Below are 23,321 nucleotides of genomic sequence, written 5' to 3' on the forward strand. Positions count from 1 at the left end.
CCAGTTCCCAAAAAACAAAAAAAAAAATTGTTTTTCACATAAAATAATCGGATCACAACAGGGATTGTGGTGTCCTGGTTGAGACTTTTCTCAAGTTTTTTTAATTTTTTTATTTATTTTTTATTTTTAATTTAAACCATTTAACACATAGGATTTGTTGAATATACCATTCATATAAAAGACCAAATTAATTGAAAATTCGCAATCCCATGATCAAATTCTAAATTTTAAAAAAAATTATTAAAATCATGTTAATCGTTTATTTTTTAAAAATAAATGTTTTTGTTACTAAGTTATAGATGTCAAATCAATTTGGTTTTTTGTATTGATTATATACCCAACAAATCTTATAATATAAACGATTTCAAATTATTAAAAAATATTTGAAAAAAAAAAGAAAAATGCTTGGGAGCACTAATTAGTGCTCCCACTAATTAGGTGGCAGTGGGTCCCGTCATTAATGATGTGATGTTTTGGTCTTGGAATTGTATTTTTTTTTTTTTACTTTTTTAATGCATTAGTGCTATTAGTGATGATGTTTTTAGTGGGATGAATCATTGTTGAAAAAAAAATCCTCACCGGAGCACCGTAGCATGCTGATGTGACTTAGTCATAACAGCACCCCTTGGTCCAAAATGATCATTGAATTAGTTGAGATGGATTGAGTAAGTTTATAATGTTGTTATTATAAATATGACACATGTCACTTATGTATATATTTTTTATTAAAAATGTTAAGAATTGTAATAAATTTGATCAAATTGAGACAAAGTACTAATAAATTTAGAGTCAAAATTGAATTAACTAAAATTACATATATCAAAATGACACAAGAACTGAAATAATGGGATTACTGTTGTTATTTTCCCATAAATACTTTTAAATTTTGAGTTGTGGTTTGAGTAAAAATTTATAATTTTGGATTAAATTTGAACTAGTTTGAACAAATTTCCTAAATAATCCAGGCAAAGTGACGGCCAAATTATATATTTAAATTTATAATAATAGTAAGTATAAAAAAAATTACTAGAATGGCGTCAAAGTAATTTATGTTGTTATATTATATTAAATATATATTATGAACACAAATAATACAATACAATTTTTTTTTTCATTTAAAAATTATATAGACCAACATAGCAGCATATAAATTCACTACAAAAAAATTGGTTTTTTGCGACGGTAAAACGCCGTCGCAAATACTTCAAACGCCGTCTCAAAAGGTTTTTTGCGACGGTCAGTGACTTTTTGCGACGGCAAGTGGGGGGTCGCAACAAAGGGGGTTGCAAAAGGGTTTTAGCGACGGCATAATGCCGTCGCCTTTTTTTGCGACGGCAAAATATCCTTTTTGCGACGAAAAAATTCTATCGCAAATAACATGTAAAAATCTAAGTTTTTTTGAGACAGCATTGTGTTGCCGTCGCTAAAAATGTCTTTTGCGACGGCAAAAAATACCGTCGCTAAAGGTTTATTTGAGACAGCCCCTAAACTGTCGTTAGAGGACTATTGGCGACGGCAATAAAACCGTCGCTAAAGGCGTTACATTTCGACCAACTCCCTATCTTTTGCGACAGTAAAGGTGCCGTCGCAAAAAATCCTGATTCAAATTTTTTTTTTTGAGACGATGTGTGCTGTCGTCTCCAAAAAAAATAAAAAAAAAATAAAAAATGTAATAAAATTATTAAAATTATGAAAATGACCTATATTAAATGAAAAATAACTTTAAAAAAAATCGATAATTACATAATAATATAAAAAGTCCAGTATATAAATAAAAATTCATCCATAATTAAAAATATGAAAATGATCTTCCATTTTTTTCTTTTTGCTGTCATACATTGTACAAGAAAAACTAACTAAGCAGTAATATAAAGCTAACAGAAGAAAGGGCATCACTAGCATCATCTCACTAAAGTTTAGCAATAAGAACATATATCTTATTCACATCTTCATGCCTGCCATGGCACAGATGATTTCAAATGAAAAGAATGAAAAAACAAGGGAAAATTACAGCTCTCAACACCGCCTTCTCCACTACTTTCACACTATGCACATATTCTTCCTTCAAATCATCCGGTAGCCAATTACAAACCCTGAAAAATAAGGATTATATTAAAACTAGACTAAAACAAAAAATTTAAAATTAAAATGTGCATCCTTTGAAACCATCATTAGTCTAAATTATTAAGACACACCGACAGTTCTCCAAGTCACAAAATCATACACCTAAACACCAATCCCGCAACAGGTGACAAACATCAAATGTCTGAAATAAAAGCCACTACATTAATATGGCTATGATATCACAACAATTCAAACTAATTGGCCACTAGTACATGAAATTAAATCCTACAAAACTAACCCAATTAAACATGCTTCCTGGAATACAAGATAACTACATTTGATTACCATCCATGCCGTGATGAACTCAATTAAAAATCTATACTCCAAAAAACATGGTTCACACAAAAAACTATACTCCATCCATATCTAAACATATTGAACAAAACAACAATACATGCATATCAAACACGTTAAAAAGATCTTGTCAAACAGAGAGTAATCATTGACTAGCTAAAAAAAAAAGTCCTATCATCAAAAACATACAATTCCGGCTATCTACTTCAATTCGACAAACCAAAAGAAGAGCTACTGTCAAAGAATTCTAGCTATGTTTTCTCTGAAGTCCAGCAACCTGATAGTTTCAAAGTCAAGCCAATTTCAGTCATATTTGATCTACATACCTACTACCCTTTTCTTACAATTTATTAGAACCTTAAATCTTGAAACTATAATTACTAAATATAATTACAATTTACAGTTTCAAAGTCAAGCCAATTTTTTCAAACTATAATTACTAAATATAACTCTATATATTTATATACATTTAAAAATATATATAATGTTTAAAATAAAACAAATTATCAGGGAGAGAGAGGCTGATGAGATGAGAAATAGAAAGATCTGTTCGATCGGTGCAGAGATAAGAGATTAGGGAGCGAGAGAGAGAGAGAGAGAGGCTTACCTGTGAGTCGATCGGTACAGAGATGCAAAATAACTCATCCATTTAATCAAGATATCTAATCCGCCAAACTCAATATTGCTCATGAATGATTCTTTAATGAAAATATCACCAACGAAACAGAAACAGCCACCCACTAATTTGCCATCTAATCCCAGTTAAATCATGATGGATTAGAGTTTGATGAGGACTGCAATAATGATCCTCTAAGATTCAGCTGTTAAATATCTTTCCCTCCCCTAAATTTTCTCAGCAACCAAACCAAGAACAAACCCAATATCGATGAGCGATCTACCAAATGGAAATATAAAAATAAAAATAAAAATAAAAAAATGACACAAAAAGACACTAGAACACCAGCAGAATCTCACAAAAATAATCAATGGTCAGCCACTTCAAAACCAAATGAACATATAATGTTATGACAATTTAAAATAAAGATTTACATGCCACAATTGGCCGATCTAAGAAAAACAGTGCTAATAGCATTCTTAGCATTTAATCCAAAAGGCCTTTCTTTACAGTTTAACCAAAATTAGCAGAAATGGATAGAAAGCCCTATATATGTAAGATTAATATTGCAAAAAATTAGCAGAAAATCTCTTCAAGAAAAGAAAATAACTTTTACTTGTAAAATCAGTGAAAATAGAGATAAGATTGAAAAGGATTAGAAAACGTAATCTCTCAATCTACGATCGACTTGCATGAACCTCATCATTTGCATTGAAATTCGAATCTAATCGAAAAATCGAAAAACCGTGCTAATAAAAAATTACTAGCATTCTTAAAATTTAATCCCAAAGGCATTTCTTTACAGTTTTACCAAAATTTGCAGAAATTGATAGAAAGCCCCATATTTGAAAGATTAATATTGCAAAATTAGCAAAAAGTCTCTTTAAAAAAGAACTTTACTTGTAAAATCAGTAAAAATGAAGATAAGATTGAAAAGGATTAGAAAAAGTAATCTCTCAATCAAGATGAAACTCATCATTCGCATTGCAATCCGAATCTAATCGAATCGACCTCGATACTGCCTCGACACAGATTAAGCTAATTAGAAGATATCATCACATTGACAAAAACAAAGAAATCGAAGTGGTCAACTCACCAGACTGCGAGATCTGAGAAAACTACACAGAGAGAGCGAGAGAGAGCGAGACGACGATTCAAGAAACAACACGAACCGTCGATCGACAAGATTCGAAAGATCCAACGGTCCGAATCAGAAGGTTCAAACGGCTAGGGTATGGATCAAGACAGTCCCTGAAAAATTCTTCTCCAAGTGAGTAGATCGGCGGTGCGATGATCGGTGCGATGAGATGAACAACGAGAGAGTCAGAGAGTGATCGGTGCAGATATGAAGAACAACGAAACGAGAGAGTGAGAGAGAGAGAGACAGTGATGAGTTGAACTTGAGATGAGAATGGGAGAGTGAGGAGACGATTAGGGTTTTTTCATTTTGGTAGAAATTAGGGAATTTGGTGCTAAGAAATTGGGGATTTTGAGGGGCGCGGGAATGGGGAAAAATTGGGGGAACCGAGCGGCGGGATTGGGTAAAAAATAATAATAATAATAATAATTTTCAACATAAATGAATATTTAAATAATAAAAAAATAATAATAATTTTCATTTTTATTATAAATGAATATTTAATGAATGAAAAATTATTATTATTATTTTTTATTTGGTAGAAGTAAGGATAATATTTTAATGAAAAATATTTTCTATTAATAGTGATGAGTGAGTGAGTGAGAGAGACGGAGAGAGAGAGAGAGAGAGAAACAAACAAACAAAGAGAGAAAGAGAGAGAGAGACAGAAAAAAAAGATAGAAGCAAGAGATGAGCGATACAAAAAGAGAGAGAAAGAGAGCGAAAAAAGATGAACGAGAGAAAGAATAGAAAAATAGAGAGATAGAGAAAAGAGAGATGAGCGAGAGAGAGAGACAAAGAGAGAGAAAAAAAAGAGATGAGCGAGAGAGACAGAGAAAGAAAAGAGATGGGAGAGATAGAGAGAAGAGAGATGAGCGAGAAAGACAGAGAGAGAAGACAAATGAGAGAGATAAAGAGAAAAAAGATAAACGAAAGACACACAGACAGATAGACAAACAGACAGAGAAAAAAGAGTAATGAGTGAAAAAGAGAAAGAGAGAAAGAGAATAATGGTGGTAGTTGAATGGCATTTGCAGTAGTGGTAAATGTGGTAGAGAAGATGGGTGGTGAGAGAGAGAGATGAGTGAGAGACGAATAGAGAAAAGAGATAGAGAGACAGAGAAAGAGACAGAGACAGAGTGATGAGTGATAAAAAGACAAACAGACAGACACACAAGAAGACAGAGAGAGAAAAGGGTGATGAGTGAGAGAGAAAGAGAGACGGAGAGAGAGATAGAGAGAGAGAGAGATAGACAGAAAAAGATAGAGAAACAATAGATGAGCAAGTGATAAACTAAAAGATAGAGAAAGAAAGTGAAAAGAGATTAACGAGAGAGACATAGAAAAAAAAAAGACAGAGAGAGTGGTGAAAGAGAGATGGTGGTGGTGGTGGTGATAGCGAAAGAAATTAGTGGTGAAGTTGTGGTAGTGGTAGTGGTAGTGTAAATGGAGTGGCAGGGGTGAAAGAGAGGTAATGGTAGTAGTAGTGGCAGTAGTGGTAGTGGTGGCAGTGGAGTGGTGGCAATGGTAGTAGTAATGGTAGTCGTAGAGGTGAAGTTGGTAAAAGAGATGAGTAGTGAGAGAGAGAGAGAGATGAGTGAGAGACAGATAGAGGAGAGAAAGCGAGAGAGAGAGACAGAAACAGAGTGATGAGCGAGAGAGAGACAAAGTGGTCGCTAAAAGTGCATTTTCTTGTAGTGGAGAGAGACAAACAGACAGACACATAGAGAGAAAGAGAGAGAAACAAAAGAGTGAGAGACAAACAAACAGACACAGAGAGAGAAAGAAAGAGAGAAAAGTGATAAGTGAGAGAGAGATAAAGAGAGAAAGAGATATAGAGAGACAGAGAGACAAAGAGAGAAAGAGATAGAGAGAGACATATAGAAAAATAGAGAAAAACAAGAGATGAGAGAGACATATAGAAAGAAAGCGAAAAGAGATGAACGAGAGAGAGAGAATAGAAAAATAGAGAGATAGAGAGAAGAGAGATGAGCGAGAGAAACAGAGAGAGAAAAAAGAGATGAGCGAGAGAGACAGAGAGAGAAAAGAGATGAGAGAGATAGAGAGAAGAGAGATGAGCGAGAGAGACATAGAGAGAAGACAAATGAGAGAGATAGAAAGAAGAAAGATGAACGAAAGATACACAGACAGACAGACAAACGGACAGATAGACAAACAGACAGAAAAAGAAGAGTGATGAGTGAAAGAGAGAAAGAGAAGAGCGGTGGTAGTTAAATGGCATTTGCAGTAGTGGTAAATGTGGTAGAGAAGATGGGTGGTGAGAAAGAGAGATGAGTGAGAGACGAATAGAGAAAAGAGATAGAGAGACAGAGAAAGAGACAGAATGATGAGCGAGAAAGAGACAAAGTGGTCGCTAAAAATGTATTTTCTTGTAGTGGATCGATAAATCGAAAGGGAGCTCAATAAATAAAGAAGACAGATAATTCAAAACTCTTTTCAAAACTTAATTCAAATCAATTTTTTAAATATTTTAAAAATATTTTAATTTTGTGAGAGACAGATAAAGAAGAGAGATAGAGAGAGAGAGAAAGACAGATATAGAGTGATGAGCGAGAGAGATAGACAAAGTGGTTGCTAAAAGTGTATTTTCTTATAGTGGATCGATAAATCGAGAAGGAGCTCGATAAATAGAGAAGATGAGAGTAAGAGAGTGAACAAGGCGAACATAGTGAGGGAGAAATAGACAAATAGACAAGTAGACAGAGAGAGAGTGAGAGAAGAGTGATGAGTGAGAGAGAGACAGGAAGAGAGAGATAGACAGAAAAAGAGATAGAGAGAGAGAGATTGAAAGATAGAAAAAGAGAGAGATAGAAAAAGAGAGAGAAACAAGAGATAAGCGAGAGATAGACAAAAAGAAAGAGAAATAGAGCGAAAAGAGATGAGCGAGAGAGAGACACAGAAAAAGAAAGAGACAGAAAGAGAAGATAAATGAGCGAGAGAGATAGAGAGAGATAGAAAGATAAGAGAGAGAGAGAAAAAAGAAATGAGAGAGATAGAGAGAAGAGAGATAGGCGAGAGACACAGAGAGAATGAGAGAGAGAAACATGCAGACATAGAAAGAAGAGTGATAAGTGAAAAAGATAAAGAGAAAAGAGAGAGAGATAGAGACAGAGAGACGGGAAGATGAAAAAATGAATGAAAAGAGAAATGGTATATCAAAAGAGTAAGACGACATTGTTTTTTTTAATTTTTTTTGCGACAGAAAAATACCGTTGAATTTATTCAAACCATTTTGTGACTGTATATATATGAAGCTATCTCAAAACCACAATCACTATGCTAGGTTAGAGTTTTCCAAAAACTCTTTTGAGAAAATTAAACTTTCTTGTTTTCCGTGTTATATTGTTTTTACTGAATTTTTTAAATATTTTAAGTATTTTTAAAAAATTTTAAACACACCTAACATAAATACAACTAAAAATTAAAAAAATTGTAAAAAAAATCTTTTAAAAATTCACTAAATACCAAAAATATAATAATTCAATACATTTTTTTGTATTTTTATGTATTTATTAATTTTTAAAATTTTTTTTCATAATTTTTTTATTTTGTAGATACATCTAAGTAAGGTACATCTAAAAAAAATATTTAAAATTTTAAAAATATTCACTAAAAAAAAACACGAAAGTCACTTTTTGCGACGGCAGAAAATGCCGTCTAAAAAAAGCAGAGTATTTGCGACGGCACCATTTACCGTCTCAAAAAAGCAGAGTATTTGCGACGGCATCATTTGCCGTCTCAAAAAAGCAGAGCATTTGCGACGGCACTAAATACCGTCGCAAATACTCTCATTTTTTGAGACGGCAAATAGTGCCGTCGCAAATGCTCTGCTTTTTTGAGACGGTAAATGGTGCCGTCGCAAATACTCTGCTTTTTTGAGACGGCATTTTTTGCCGTCGCAAAAAGTGACTTTTTGAGACGGCAAGTGTGCCGTCGCAAATAGTTCCGTCTCATATACCCAGTTTTCTTGTAGTGATTTTTCAATTTTTACCTCTCTTACATTTTATAAATTATTTAGTTTGATGTTATCAATGATTTTTTAAAAATAAAAGTAATATAATATAATCTTAACAAATTAATTAAATTAGTTGAAAAATATGTAGGTAGCTTTTGGTACAGTTCTGAAAATATGATTTGAGAGTAGGAGTTGTATTTTGAGTTTATGAATTTTGGAATTATGATTTGAGTGTAAAAAATTTGTTTGGTTATGGTTTTTGAATAGAGTATTAAATGAGTTTTGAATTGAGTGTGGAATTGAGTTTTGAAAGTTTGATGTGACATGTGCAATAAGAAAATTTGTTTGGTATGAGTTTTCAAAACTTAATTCAAAAAGTTATAAATTGTAACGCCCTAAAAATTAACCCATTATATATCATTGACATGCATTATTTAAAGAAGACAACTTATTAATTCATTCATCAGAGTATTACTAAATAAAGCATTACATGTAACATCGAATAAAATGCCCTACAAGCTTACATCTTTCCAAGCCAGCACTTGGATTCAAAAATATGAGTTCTAATCTCAATACAAGAAAAGCCCTAGGCTTGAATGTTTACATGTACTAACAAATAAAAACTATTAACTAAAAGTAGTCTTCTTCAATCCAGAAGCCAAACCCTCCCAAGCTAAGTCCTTGGAGGTAGTTTATCACCTGAACCTGAAAATGATGTTCCCATAAAGGGTGAGCCACAGCCCAATAGAAATATACTAAACCACATATAAGCAATGAATAAAGCAATAGCATTCAACAGATGGTTAACCAAAATAATCAATTACTTCATTTAACAGTCTCATGACACTATTGCCAAAGATACGTTCTTCTTTCCAATTTTATCAACATGGCTCAGAACCTGGCCAAACTTACAACAGTGAATCACATATATCATATTCACATCCTTCTAATATCAACAAACAAATGAGACTCAAGCTCAAATCAAACACTTCATACTTCCAGATTGATACACATTTTAGTGCTGTATCAATAAAACACTTCTATATAAATAAGCATACACAAAAGTGATGCTAATGGAGTCCATCCCCTATCTCCTCCCAAACAAAATCCGGTTTAGAGGTCCATCCCCTATCTTCCCCTAAACCGTGGAGTACATCCCCTATCTCCTCCCACACACAAAACAATGTATGCAAATGCAATGCTCAATCAATACACGTATTTTCTGTATCAATACCATAGTCAAAATTAATGACTTAACCAATGTGATTAGTTTCAGTTATTCCTAATCCACATGCAATGTCTACAACAATCACGACTATCCTCGACCGATAGCCCAAAACAGTTATTTCTAAACTGAAAATAACTATATCAACAATTAAATAGACAAATGATTCCAATTACCCAATTACGCTATTTAATCAATGAATTCCCAATTCCATGAATTACTTATACAAATTAATTCAATAACACAACTAGGGTTTTTCCCAAAATTTACCAAAGTATCCCCAACATATCAAATTACCAAGGCTTAGAACAAAACCTATAAAATGGAGTAGGAAATCCCTACCTCAAAGAAAACAACCCAAATGGTGAAGACAGAGATGAGTGCCCAAATTCCAATGTGCTCCAAATCACCAAATGTTCAGATTAGAATGAAGCCCAAGCCGCCCTCTATCTTTCTTACAAAGAACTTAAGATGGATTCACACTAGAAGTAGATGAACACCTAAAGAGAAGATGAGTTTTGAGGGAGAGAAGTCGGACCTAGGGTTTAGAACCAAAAAGAATAAGAAAAGACTGATCAAAACCCGCTGCTGGGTATATAAACTGGACAGGCTCGCTCGAGCGAAGACTTGGTCGCTCGAGCTACCAGACACAGAGAAACTACGCTCGAGCCAAGGAAGCCTTGCTCGAGCCAACAACTCAAAAGCTCGCTCGAGCGAAAGAAAGCTCGATCGAGCGAAGAACTCAAACCCTCAGGTCTGCAACAAGACACACGCTCGAGCGAAGGAACTATTGCTCGAGCGAAGGACGAACTAACTCGCTCGAGCGAAGAAAATCTCGCTCGCGCCAAGAATGAACAGCTACAGGTCCAAATCAAACGCAACCATTCGCTCGAGCGAACAACTCCTCGCTCGAGCGAAGAACCAAAAACCTGGACAGCAACACTTGGTTCCTAAACCCAACCAACCTGAAACAAACCTGCCCAACACATCCTATAATTCCAAATGAGAAAATAAGGGACAACAACAACAATTATACAATGACAGAATCTACGGAACCTAAGTCCGGATACAATAATCAAGTGGGAAAAGACCGGGGTCGCTATATAAATCATAATCAAACACACAACTCATGACTCAATTGAAATTATTGATCAACATTCATAACCAAACTCTTTTTAAAATTCAATTCAGAAAATGAATTAATAATTTTTTTTTTCAATTAATTTTTTTTTGAATAAATTTTTTTCAATTAATTTGGTTTTTCAAATAATTTGTTATCCAAATAATTTTTTTTTAAAATTAATTTGTTTTCCAATTAATGTTTATTTCAATTAATTTTTTTTTCAATTACTTTTTTTCCCAAATAATTTTTATTGCAATTATTTATTTCAATTCATTTATTTTTTCAATTAATGTTTTTCAGTTTATTTTCGTTTTCAATTATTTTTTTGGAATTAATTTCTTCCCAATTTTTTTTATAATAATTTTTTTTTCAATGATAATGTGTATGATCCCATTGTCAGAAAATAATAAAAGATAAATATAAATACTTTTGACCTGAATAAACATATTTTTTGTTTATGTGTATTAAATTTAGACAATAAATATTATGTTCAAACCAAACGCGTTTATTGGGTATTTTTTAAAAAAGAAAAAAACATAATTAATAACATTTTTGTAAATAGAAACCAAAAATATAAGCGTTACCAAAATTACCTAAACATTTATTTATTTGTTAAATTTTATCACTTTTATAAAAAAATCTGTAAACCTATACTATTATTTTCATCTTCATTATTGTACTCACCTTTCCATTTCTTATTGCGCATGACCCGCGAAGTGAAACAGAGACCCGTGAAGTGGAGTACCACCACCATCAATAATGGTAGTGTGTGATGGGTTTGACATTGAAATTACCACATTACCCCTCTTTCAATAAATAATAAATTCATGTGTTAGAAATAAGTAAAAAGGACAACATGGTAATTTCACTCATTTTTGCAGATCCATCAGCCCTCTGCAAAATCTGGTCAGCTTTAATAAAAGAAAAAAAGAAGCCAAAATAATTGGTCAGCTTTGGATGTTATTTTTTAAAAAAAAATCAACACTCAGTATATTTTTGACCATTTGACCGAAGCTCTTTACATCACTCTCCTAACCAACAATTCACTTCAAAACTTTCAGCAACACCATCTTCATTCCAACAACTTTTTGCTTCACAACTGTCACCATCTTCGTTGCTCTTTATATCAAAATACTGTCAATACCCAAACTAGACAACCACCTCCTCCACAACCTATCTCAATTAATTTCCCATTTAATTAATTTATAAATTTCAAATGTTCCTTCAGATCTGTTTTGCAGAACTATTTTTGAAAGGTGCCTTCAGATCTGTTGTTTAGAACTGAACAGTGCAACAAACCGGACGACCCGGCGGACAACCGGTGGGTCATCCGGCCGGACAACCGGTAAGTCATCCGGCCTCTCTATTCCAGCTTCCATCAAGTCTGAACCCTGAGGCTGAGCTTTGGCTATCTGTTGGTTACTTTTGCACACCATTTTCATACATTTTGCTATACATTTTTCATACATTTTTGTTACCTTTTTGGTGTCTTTGCTTACGTTCATAAGTCATGTCGAGAACAAAGAGAGCCAGACTAGAACGTGGTCAAACCTCTAACCCCCCACAATGCCAACAACAACCAATTTATCCAACAATTAATTTTCTTACCTATAATCATGAACAAGCTTATTCAAATTTTGCCAACCGACCAATTATTACCGGGAGAAGGGTAAATCTACCTTCTCAATATGATCCATTGTTGGTTAGTAGACTGGACACAATGGGATGGCTACCTTCAACTAATTTACCACAAAAGGTATATCCACGCCTTGTGTATTTATTTTACCTTCACTTACATCTACTGAGGGAGTATTTCGAGAGAATAATTTGACATTTTACGTGAAAGGTAAAGTAATCACACTGAACCCCCACAGTTTAGCACAAATTATTGGAGTTCAATCAGGGGATTTGCAATGTCATTTTCAAAGTGAGGCTGACCTAGTTAACATGGTTGGTGATGTAAGTGAGGTTTATACTACAATTTGTGAGAACCGATTTACCGGCACTAATTTACAAGCACGTCATTTAAAACCCCACCTTTGTATTCTTCATCGATGGATAGCCAAAAATGTCACTCCCAAAAAATGACATTTTGATACTGTTTCATTTTATAATGTTTATTTGTTATATTGTTTTGAAATTGGACAAACATTAGATTTATGCTACATAATACTGAAGGAAATGATGGTTGCAAATCTTGGTACTCTCAATGGCCGGTCACTACCTCTTGACGCTCTGCTAACCAAAATTTTCAAAACTCATCATGTCAGACAACTTATTGGGATCTATTGATTTTGAAAATGCACCAATAACTGATGATCCCGAAGACCCCAAAGACAATGTCATGCCACAAAATCAACAACCCTAATATTGGACTGATTATTTGGCACTGGAACAAGAACGACACAATCAGCGCGTACAATGGGAACAACAAATGGAGAATTAGTTCAATGCATTGGGTAATAGGTTCGATGCATTTGCCGCCACTCAAAACTCACTAATTCAACAATTTGGTGAGTTTCGTGTTGATACTGAAAGATGTACTGAAGTAACAAGCAACCGCATTGATCAGATTGACCATCGAGTGACTCAGGTCTACCATCACTACTTCCCTCCACCTCCACCACCACCTGACAATGACGCTTAATTTGTTTCGATGAGCAAATTAAATGATTTATGCATGTTATGATTTTTAGTTGTGTTACAGATGTACGCGTACTTTCTGTTCTTATTTGTTTATTTCCTTTTCTTTCTTTCTTAATTTTTTTGGTTCATGGATGTCTTTAACCATGTTGTCGTTGTAATGTACTGGTGTCTATTGTTATTTTGTAGATGATGCACCTGTTTATTTTAGTTTGTTTGTATTTTATTTTCGTGTTTTTATTTTTCATAACCAACTCTTTTCAAATTGCAATCGAAGAAATATTTATTAACCAACAAAATATTAATAACCAAAACATTCTTAAAATTTAATTGAAAATATGGTTTTATTAACAAAAGAAAAATAACAGAATTGTTGCCAATCTGCTTTTGTGTAAAAGAACAATTAATTGAAAAAACAAATGGTAACCAAATTGGTTTTTTATTTATTTTTGTTTTACTAAAATATTTTAATATTTTACAACAGAATATGATTTTCATATTAATAATGAAACTGAAATATTTTAATATTTTACAACAAAATATTAATAACCAAACTGAATTTTTTTAATATTTTACCACATCTATTATTTTTTTATATGTTTTGCAAAATTATGGTTGATTTTGTGTGAAAGAACAACAATTGAGTCAATGGTTTTTAAAACGGTTTTTTGTTTTTAATTACTTTATTAAACCCCATATTTTAATATTTGACAACAAAATTATTTTTTTTTAAATTTTGGTTGCTTTTGTAGAACACCAACGGAGTAGATAATACCAAAGTGGCTTTTATTTAAATTTAGTATTTTTGGTTTACTGAAATATTTTAATATGTTACAACAATAATTTTTGTAATATTTTTTTTTACAAATTATGGTTGATTTTGCAGAACACCAACAAGGTAGATGAATGTTTAAATGCTTTTTTTTATTATTATATTTCTTTTACTTAAATATTATAATTTGGTACAACAGAAATAACTTTTTTGGGGATGTATTTTAAAAATCATGGTTGCTATTGTAGCACCAATGGGGTACATTCATTTTAAAATGGTTATTATTTCTACGCCAACAAGAGCAGAATACTTTCAAATGTTTTACACATTTACAAAAAAAATTGAATGTAATAATACATGCAATATGTTGAAATTGACATTATTTTTTCACATCACAAATTTACCCATGGCCATCCAACAAACCCATCTGGTGCCGCTTCAGCCACCGTTTCATTATCAGCTTCCATGAAGAATGGGTCCATAGCTGCATGCAAACGGATCCAATTGTGCACTACATAGCATGCAATAACGAGAGGTCCTTGTCTTGTAGACTTGTAATTTGGTATGGATCACAATATTGGAAAGCGCTTCTTCAGAACACCAAATGTTCTTTCTATGACATTGCGTAACGACGTATGTCGATGGTTAAACAATTCCTTGGGTCCAAAATAATGACAGCCATGAAACTCTTGCAAGTGATAACGTTGGGAACGAAATGGGGCAAGAAATCCAGGCATGTTCGTGAAGCTGACATCTACTAAATAATATTTTCCTACATGTAAATAATATGGGAAATGCTCTGTCAAATACATGTACAAGAAAATAAACATTTAAGACTAAACAGGTAGTTATTTGGTGACACTCACCATAGGGTGGGTGTGGAAAATGTAGATAAGCTCTTGTAATTGAGTCAACTAAAATTGCGTTGTCCTGGGCACTACCTTCTCGTCTAGAATTGATAAATGTGAATTTCATGTCGAAGTCGCAAAGCTGCGAGTACATTTCGCGATACAGTAGCTTTGCGACCACGGAATATATTCTGTCGTGAGGTTGGGACCCACACATCCACCAATGTACCATAGATAGCACTGACACAATCCTATTTGAAATAAATTAGTTTGACATTAAATGCGAAGCAAACCTAGATATTACTTGTAAAACATTAAAATAATAATAATAATAATAATAATAATAACATTTAATTGGTTACTGTTATTGAAAACTTACAACACAAACATATAGTCATACCTTGAACTAAGGAAAAAATCTCCTATCATTTAAAATTTTTGCCGGTATCTCATCTTGATTAAGTGGTTTGATAACCGTTGATGCAAGTTTGCACAATGCCCGCATAATGATTTTGATCTGCCGACAAATAGTTTCAGTGGAGTGCTGAAATCTATCGGCTAGTAATCTATACTGGTCATTTTGTGCAAAAGTGTACAAAAAAATGTCAAGCGATTCCTCGACACTGATATGCATATGTTTAGTTTCAACTAAACCATTTTGAAGTATGGTGTCCTTCAATAAAATGAATGTTTGGGCATTAATTCATGTGATGTCCATCATTGTTTCTGGATGGCCAGTTAATAAACTGAAGATGTAGTCATCACCTCTGAATGGACAAGTTCGTTGCGGTCGTCTACCGGTTGACGCATTAATATGCTCATTCATAAAAGCAATCATCAAAAAGTCCATAAAATCTTCAATAACCTCATTATCCTCTGATGACATCTCCATTGCATTGTTTTCTATGTTGAATGACATATTGTTTCAGCTACATGACAATAACGCATAAGTATTAAAAAATTATTAACAACATGCTAAGTATTACCATTATTGGTGAAATTAAAATAAACCATTGCCTACAATCTGTTAGCCTTACTTATTTATCGAAGTAGATGGAAATGTACATACCAAGTAAAAACATGTTAATATTTAGTCAGATTGTCATTATTACCTTTTCATATCGTATGTTCTATGCAAAATTGAAAGTTGAAGCAGAAATAAGAAAACATATATCACCAAATATTAATATGTAAAAAAGAAACAGTTTTAAAAATTATAGAAATAAACAAAGAAAGACGGGAAAAAAAGAGAGAATGTCATTAGGTGAAAAATAAAATTAATAAAAACAACATAGACATCATCAAAGCATGTTGGACAACCATAATGAGAACCACAAGCTCGATCAAGCCACAACTTCTCCCTTCACTGCAAAACTAGAATCATAGCTAGGCGCATATAGGCAGGAGTACGCATAAAAAACTTCCGCCATTCCTTGTCTTTGAATAGTGTCAATGCTTTAATGTACTGGACCGGTGGTATGTCCCCATGCTCTAACATGGCATCTTGACATGCATCAAGAGAATAGTTATCACCACCTGCACTTACAGCCACTGTGTCTGTTAATTGGGCACGGGAATGTTTCATTTTTGCATGTACATAGGTAGTGAAAGCTGTGCATACACCATCAAAACCACTTGACCGTGACCTTTTAGAATGACCACTATCAGCCTGGCTAGTTGTAGGGCCCCTCTTGTGACTTTTGCCCTTCGATGGTTCTATGTACTCATCTCCGAATAAGTCAACAGTAATAGGTTCGGCCGCATTACTCCCACTAGCTCCAAGAGACCAAAATTTATTAGGCATTTCATCCTCTTCATCAGAGTCAGGGGCTACTTGTGTGGATGCACGGGCCAAGGCCCCTGCAGCACAATAGTTTTCAACAATTTCGGCCATTTCTTAAAAATACTCAAATCCTTTTGTCCTAAATTTCTTAACATTTTTTGTTGCCTACAGCAAGTGAACATATTAAAAATAAGAGTTCTGTACGTGTTATAAAATGTTATAAAAAAAAATTAAAAAGAGTATAGGTTAATTCAATACCTTATCCCAAAATTCATTGGGTGCAACAATCATTCCTATAATGGGATCCCATCCCAGACCGGTCTGTGCTTGCAATCGCTTGAAGGTTTGGTAATCAGCTTTCAGTCACTGATATTTTTGTCTTACCTATTTTGGTGTGTATCGAAACCCATACAAATTTTGCGACTCAGTTGCAAAATGAGTCCAATGCCTAATTGTCCACACAGTACTACGACCTGTTGTTTGATTTTTTTTGTACCGTATCTTTCAACATGTTGATTAGCTTCATTTCTATTCTGGAACTTCACATTCGTGTGTCTTGATTGTCATCAGAATTGTTGTCATCCATCTAACAATACACAATTTATATCTAAACTAATCTGAATTGGATATTAAAAAATAAATGCAAGAATCATTTCCAATTATGTTTTCGTAGGAAAGAAAGTGCATCAGTTGAAGTTGTTGACAGTGTTGGGAAAGATAGATAATAGAGGAAAAAACAGAATATTAGTAGGAAAAAAAAATATCAATTCAAGTGTTAACAATGTTATATAATAGGAAAAAGCATAATATTATATGCAAAAAGTTTATGAGAGAAGTGTATACAGTAGAGAACAAGTAGAAATAACCAGAAGGAGACCAGAAGAAGAAGAGAAGCATCAAAAGGGTAATGTCGGTCGTCTAAGAGGAGAGGGGGGTGGGTCGGTAGTCGACCGGCCGAAAGTCCAGTGGGACGACCGGCCAGTTGTCCTGGCGGTTGACCAGTTTGACAGAACATTTCTCCTCTCAGCTATTACATACCAGATCAAGTAAAGGATTGAACGGCTAGCAAATCCATTGAAGGATATATGAAGGATTGAACGATATACGACTAGCAGATCTATTCAAGGATATACGTACCAGAGAAGTAGGAGTGGAATAGTTGTCACCGATGACTGAATAGGTACAGTGGGTAGATGTGCGATTCTTCGGTATACGTCTGATTGGAGAATACGTTTCACAAATTTGGCCTGACACACATAAATTAGGAATGAATTTGGGGAATTTTGAGGAAATCAATGAGTTGTAATTTAAAATTTGAAAGAAATTTGTGATGTAGTTAACCTCAGTCTTGTCGTTATTTCGTTGCTCGGAGAGTGAATCTTCCATAATGCACAAACTGTAACTTACTTGATTTGTGGGAGCTATTAAATGCGATTTTATGGGTGGAGAGGGGGTTCATAGACATACTTTGTATTCGAAGGTCTCAGTTCACAGAGCAACATGACCCATGAAGAATCTTCACCTGTGATGGTTAAAAGAGAGAAAGAGGACTCGTGAAGTTCATCACTCGTGAAGTTCAGCTTTAAATTTCTTTGAGGTGAAGCTTTAAAGCTTTTCAGAAATAGAGAATATCAAAGATACAGAGATGTACCATTATTTTACAGTGGAGAAACGAAGGGAGATCACACTGCCAAATCGGAAGTGGAGATGTATTTTGAATTGTATGGTGGAATTACAATTTGAAAGTTGTATCCAAACGTGAAGTGTAAATGTATGGGTGGAAATATAGTTTGAAAATGCAACCAAACACAACCGTATTTTTTTGTTCAATTCAAATAATTTGGGTAACTCGGGCAATTATTGTCTAACTCAAGTCTGATTTGGACAAACAATATTTGGTTATAATTTGGGTTTGAGTAGTAATGGACAATTCTCAACACAACTCAAACTGGTCTTTGACAATCTTTTAATCCGACTAAACTCGTTCAAGTTGTACCCCTACTCATGTTGAGATGCTTAAAAAGAAAAGAAAAAAAAAAAAAAACAAACAAACAATAAGAATCAAAATTGAATTGCCCTTTTTTGCCTTAGAAATTCAAAATTTTGATATTTGATATTTGATTTTTTTATTATTTTCATTAATTATTTTAAAATTTGAATCCACTTATATATTTTAAAAATGGAATCTTTACCAATAAATCCTATCCCACAAACTATTATACCAATCAGTCCCAACTTTATACTTTTGTTCCGGTAAGTCCTACTGGTGGGGAGATTTGTTCCTTTCTGATCTTTTTTCTTTTTTTCCATTTTTTGCTTTACTGAGTGGACAATTGTACCCTTTTTTGATTGGAAACGTGTTTGCCTCACATTTGATAGTTTCAATGGAATGTTCACATATGTGTCAGCCATCACGGGTAGGGTTTTGTGTCGTTTGAGTTGGGCTGTCTGTGACGGTTGTGTGGCAGACTGATAGAGATATCATTTTCCGTCGGTGGGGCATCGTTGTTACAAAGGTACATTATATTATGTGTCCAGATATTGTTCAGTTACATATTTATGTCACATTGCACTTCGTTAATCTTATTGTTTTGCATTGTTGGGGGGTTTTGTATGTATTTGTGTAGGGTGGGTATGAACAATGTCACAAAATGGGTTTCATGACATTGTAGTGTGGGGTGGGTCTGAACAATGTCACAAAAGGGGTTATTATGTGCTACATTGGTGTGGTTGTTTTGTGTGCTATTGTGGGTGGTGTGGTTTCCATGAGGGGTGTGGTTAGTTTTCAAGGTGGCGTGGGTTGTAGAGGGGGCCAACGGGATGTGCCAATGACAGAGGGGGTATGTTTCATGTTTTGGGCTTCAACAACATTGTTGTGTGTGGTGTATGTCATTTTATTGTTTTCCGTTTTTGTGGTCTTGATGAAGCACGCCTTGATCTTGTCAAGGTGATGGACACGCAACTTATGTTAATTTGTTGTTACAAAAATATGAATGCCGCAATTAATTTCAAAGTTCTATTTCGGTTTCACGATATCGTCAATCGTGCGTGTGGGAAGTTTGCTGGGTTAACACCTTCCGATGTGTGTTTGTTCTTCAAGATGCCGAGTTACAATAATTTTACTTTGTAGAACGATATCGATGTGGAAAATATGGTATCTCTTGCACGGTTTTTCCATTTGCAATGTGTTGATGTCATCATTCAGTTACACGACTCACCTGATGATGATAATCTTGACAGCCCATTTCACAGTGCACAAACCATGCCCTGTCACATGGCACAATTGTCTGGCGAATCGGCAACGGATGACGAACATGATTTATTGGCAAAATACTGTCCTCATGTTGAAAAAGTGTTCTTGTCCGCTTCATGGGCCAACAGCATTCGACATATTGGTCAAAGTTTTGAGGGTGGAACATCTGAATTTCGTAATGTTCTTCGCAAGTATGCAGTTGAGTGTGGCTTTCGCTTCAAATATGTGAAGAAAGATTCTGTTCAAATCACAGTTGTATGCATGATGAGAGAATTAAAACGATGCATGTGGTCAATACATATGCACGTATCTTGAATGCCAATGGTTTTTTTTACCTTCGGAAGTGGAATAGCGAGCATATTTGTGGTGTTGCTATGCAGACTCCCAAAAACCCAAGTGCTAGTTCCGACCTAGTTTTTGATGTAATTTCTGAACGGGTACGTGAAAAACCTCTCACACAACCTACAGATGTTATGTATGACTTGAAAAAAGATTACGGATTAAAGGTTAGTTACCGGGTTGCATGGCTAGGGGTTGAAAAAGCTTAGGGGGAGATGGTTCCATTTCATTCAACCAACTGCGGTGGTACAGTACTGTAGTCATGGAAAACAACCCAGGAAGTTATATCAACATTGAATATGACGAACAAAACAACCATTTCATTCGTTATTTCATTTCATTCAAAGCATGTATTGACGGGTTCAACCATTGCCGCCCATTGCTTTTTTTGGACGGGACTTTCCTTAAAAACGAATTCAAGGGGAACTTGCTCGTTGCTACGGCAAAGGATGGCAACCAAGGTATTATTATTCTTTGTGCTTCACACATAACATTTATGTAATGAAACAAAAATTATATTGTTGCAAGTAATGACACGTCTGTACTGACATTGGCTTCATCATCATACCATTTTTTCATAAATATTTTTCAAATACAACTATTGTTCACTTGATTAACAACAACAAATTGTAGGTTTATTTCCTTTAGTCATTGCAATTGTTGATTCAGAAAACACTACAAACTGGGCTTGGTTTTTGGGACATCTCGCAAATGTGATAAACGGATAGAGGACACTTACGTTTGTCTCGGACCGACATGCAAGCTTACTTGAATCGATACCCATTATATTTTCCACGGCCCATCATGTGTTCTGCTTACAACATTTGCAACACAACTTGCAAGATAAGTTGCGCTACGTTAATAGTTCATATCGAGGTGGGATATTGACTAAATTTCGTGCTTTTGTTTACGCATCGACTGTGGCTGCATTCAACCAAAGTCTAGATGAGTTCACAAGATGTAAACGTAAGGTTGTCCCCGCTTTCTTGAAAGATTTACCCCCTTAATACTGGGCGAATGCTTATTTTTGGTACATATATTTTCACATTTTGTTTTCCATACCCATTGTCTTTTTGTTCTGTCTTACATTCCGTGTTTGTATTCTAACGTATTTCATACTTACTTCACATCAGCGGTTCACGATATGGCGAGATGAGTTCGAATACCATTGAATCGTTCAACTCGTGGATACGAGAAGCATGCCATCTACCAATAACTCAAATGATTAACAGTATTCGGGCAAAGATTATACGCCAGATGTCCAAACTCCGATGTAAAGCACAATCATGTGCTAGTGCTATTTGTCTTAAGATGGAAGCTCAGTTGGTTAAAACGTACAACAAAGGTAGATCGTGGCTTGTAAGCCAATCCAACAATGAGGTATACGAGGTTCACTCATTCCCATCCATTATGGTCGACGTAGACAGGCGTACATGTTCTTGTTTCAAGTGGCAAATCAATGGACTCCCATGCGCTCACGCAGTTGTCGCAATACGAAACAGTGGCTTAGACCTGTATGACTTAGTTGCTCCGTACTACCACGTGGCTGAGTACCAGAATTCATACGCACATAACATAACCCGCATTCCAATTGTTGCTAAACCAACATTTACTGCTGCAGATTTTGTCATTCAACCACCGGGTGTCAAACGTCCACCGGGAAGGCCCAAGAAGAAACAGATGCTTTTTAAAGGGGAACAAGTGCAACAAATTCATTGTAGTCATTGTCAACGCATGGGTGTGGCTCGTCTTTTCTTGCGCCCCCCTTTTCAGAAAAGGTTTGAAATGAAAGGGCCTCATAGTTCGGACTCCCGCGGTTTTGAATCTAGTCTCACAAGTGCAATGTAAAACTAATAAACACCAAAGAGTCCAAATCTTGCAAATCTTTTTGGAAAATCGATTTTAAATCAAATAATGCCAAAATTGGACTGCTGCGCCAGATACAGAGTCGCCACCTGAATATTTTATTTTGAGAGAATTTAGGAAACCTATGACTCGTGCCAAAGGTCACGTGTCCGTCATCACTAAAGTTGCCTCGGCTCGGAAACTTGGGTATGAGAGGGGAAGGTTATGAATTGAGCACCCCCACTCGCCCGATCAAAGATCGGCCTCTACTAATCATGATATCATATTTTATAAACATTATATGTTCTTGTTGATTATTAAGCTAGCTTTACTATGTGATACACACAAGCAAGTATAGACTAGTTTGCTCAAGTTGGAACAATTTAACTCATGTTTGTTTGGTAAAAAAGGTTTGAATTTGCCACCTCAAATGGGCTTAAAGTTTGTGGATTTGCCACCAAACATAGTGGGCTTAAAACTGATTTGCCACTCAACAAAGTGGGCTTAAAATGCGCATTTATTGAATTGTTCCAGTTCAAACAACAAGCATTCATCCACAGGCATTCATGCAGTTTAGCATTTAAGCACATAGCCTCATGGTAACATTCACACTCATGCAAATATACTAAAGCGTAAAAACTCACCTAGTAGTCCAAGCTAGGAAAACACGAGTTAGAAAAATATGTATAATTCCTAACTATATAAAATGCCTAATGCAACACATGCAATATGCAATTAATAGGCTCGGCTACTAATATGGCATATGGATCGATTTGAACAACAAGCGATTAAACACGTATTCAAATAAGATATTGAAATGGCAATGCAATTTGAATGATGTGTCGAGCCTCGGTGCATGCAATACGAATGAATGGATGCAAGCATGCGATATGCTAATTGAAATATGATGTTCCTAAACTAACCATCAAAAGCGGTTAAGTAAAAGAGAGAAAGACGTGGGGTTGGAAAACATATACAAACGCACGCACACTTATTACAACATTACGCCCTCGCGAAGGAGGGTCCGAATGAAAAAAGCTAAGCTAATCTAAGCTAAGCTAATCTGATTAAGCTAATTAGACTAATTATTACAAATCAAATGAATAACTAGTCAAGCTAATTACTAATTATTACAACACAAGTGTATGTAAACTAAGCAATTAAACTGTGTTGCCACTGCTCTGCCTCGGGAAGTGGAAGATGCACGTGCTCGGTTTTCGCTCCGAAAAGACCACCGTTTTGCTCTCGAAAGTCTCTGTTTGCAAAGGTGAGCATTTCCAGAACCTTTCTGCTCCACCTTACCAAAACTTAGCTAAGGCTTACATCAGTGGCCTGCCAGCCA

Source organism: Camellia sinensis, chromosome 12, assembly GCF_055761805.1.
Source record: "Camellia sinensis isolate YWXY chromosome 12, ASM5576180v1, whole genome shotgun sequence".
In the NCBI taxonomy this organism is placed as follows: Eukaryota; Viridiplantae; Streptophyta; class Magnoliopsida; order Ericales; family Theaceae; genus Camellia; species Camellia sinensis.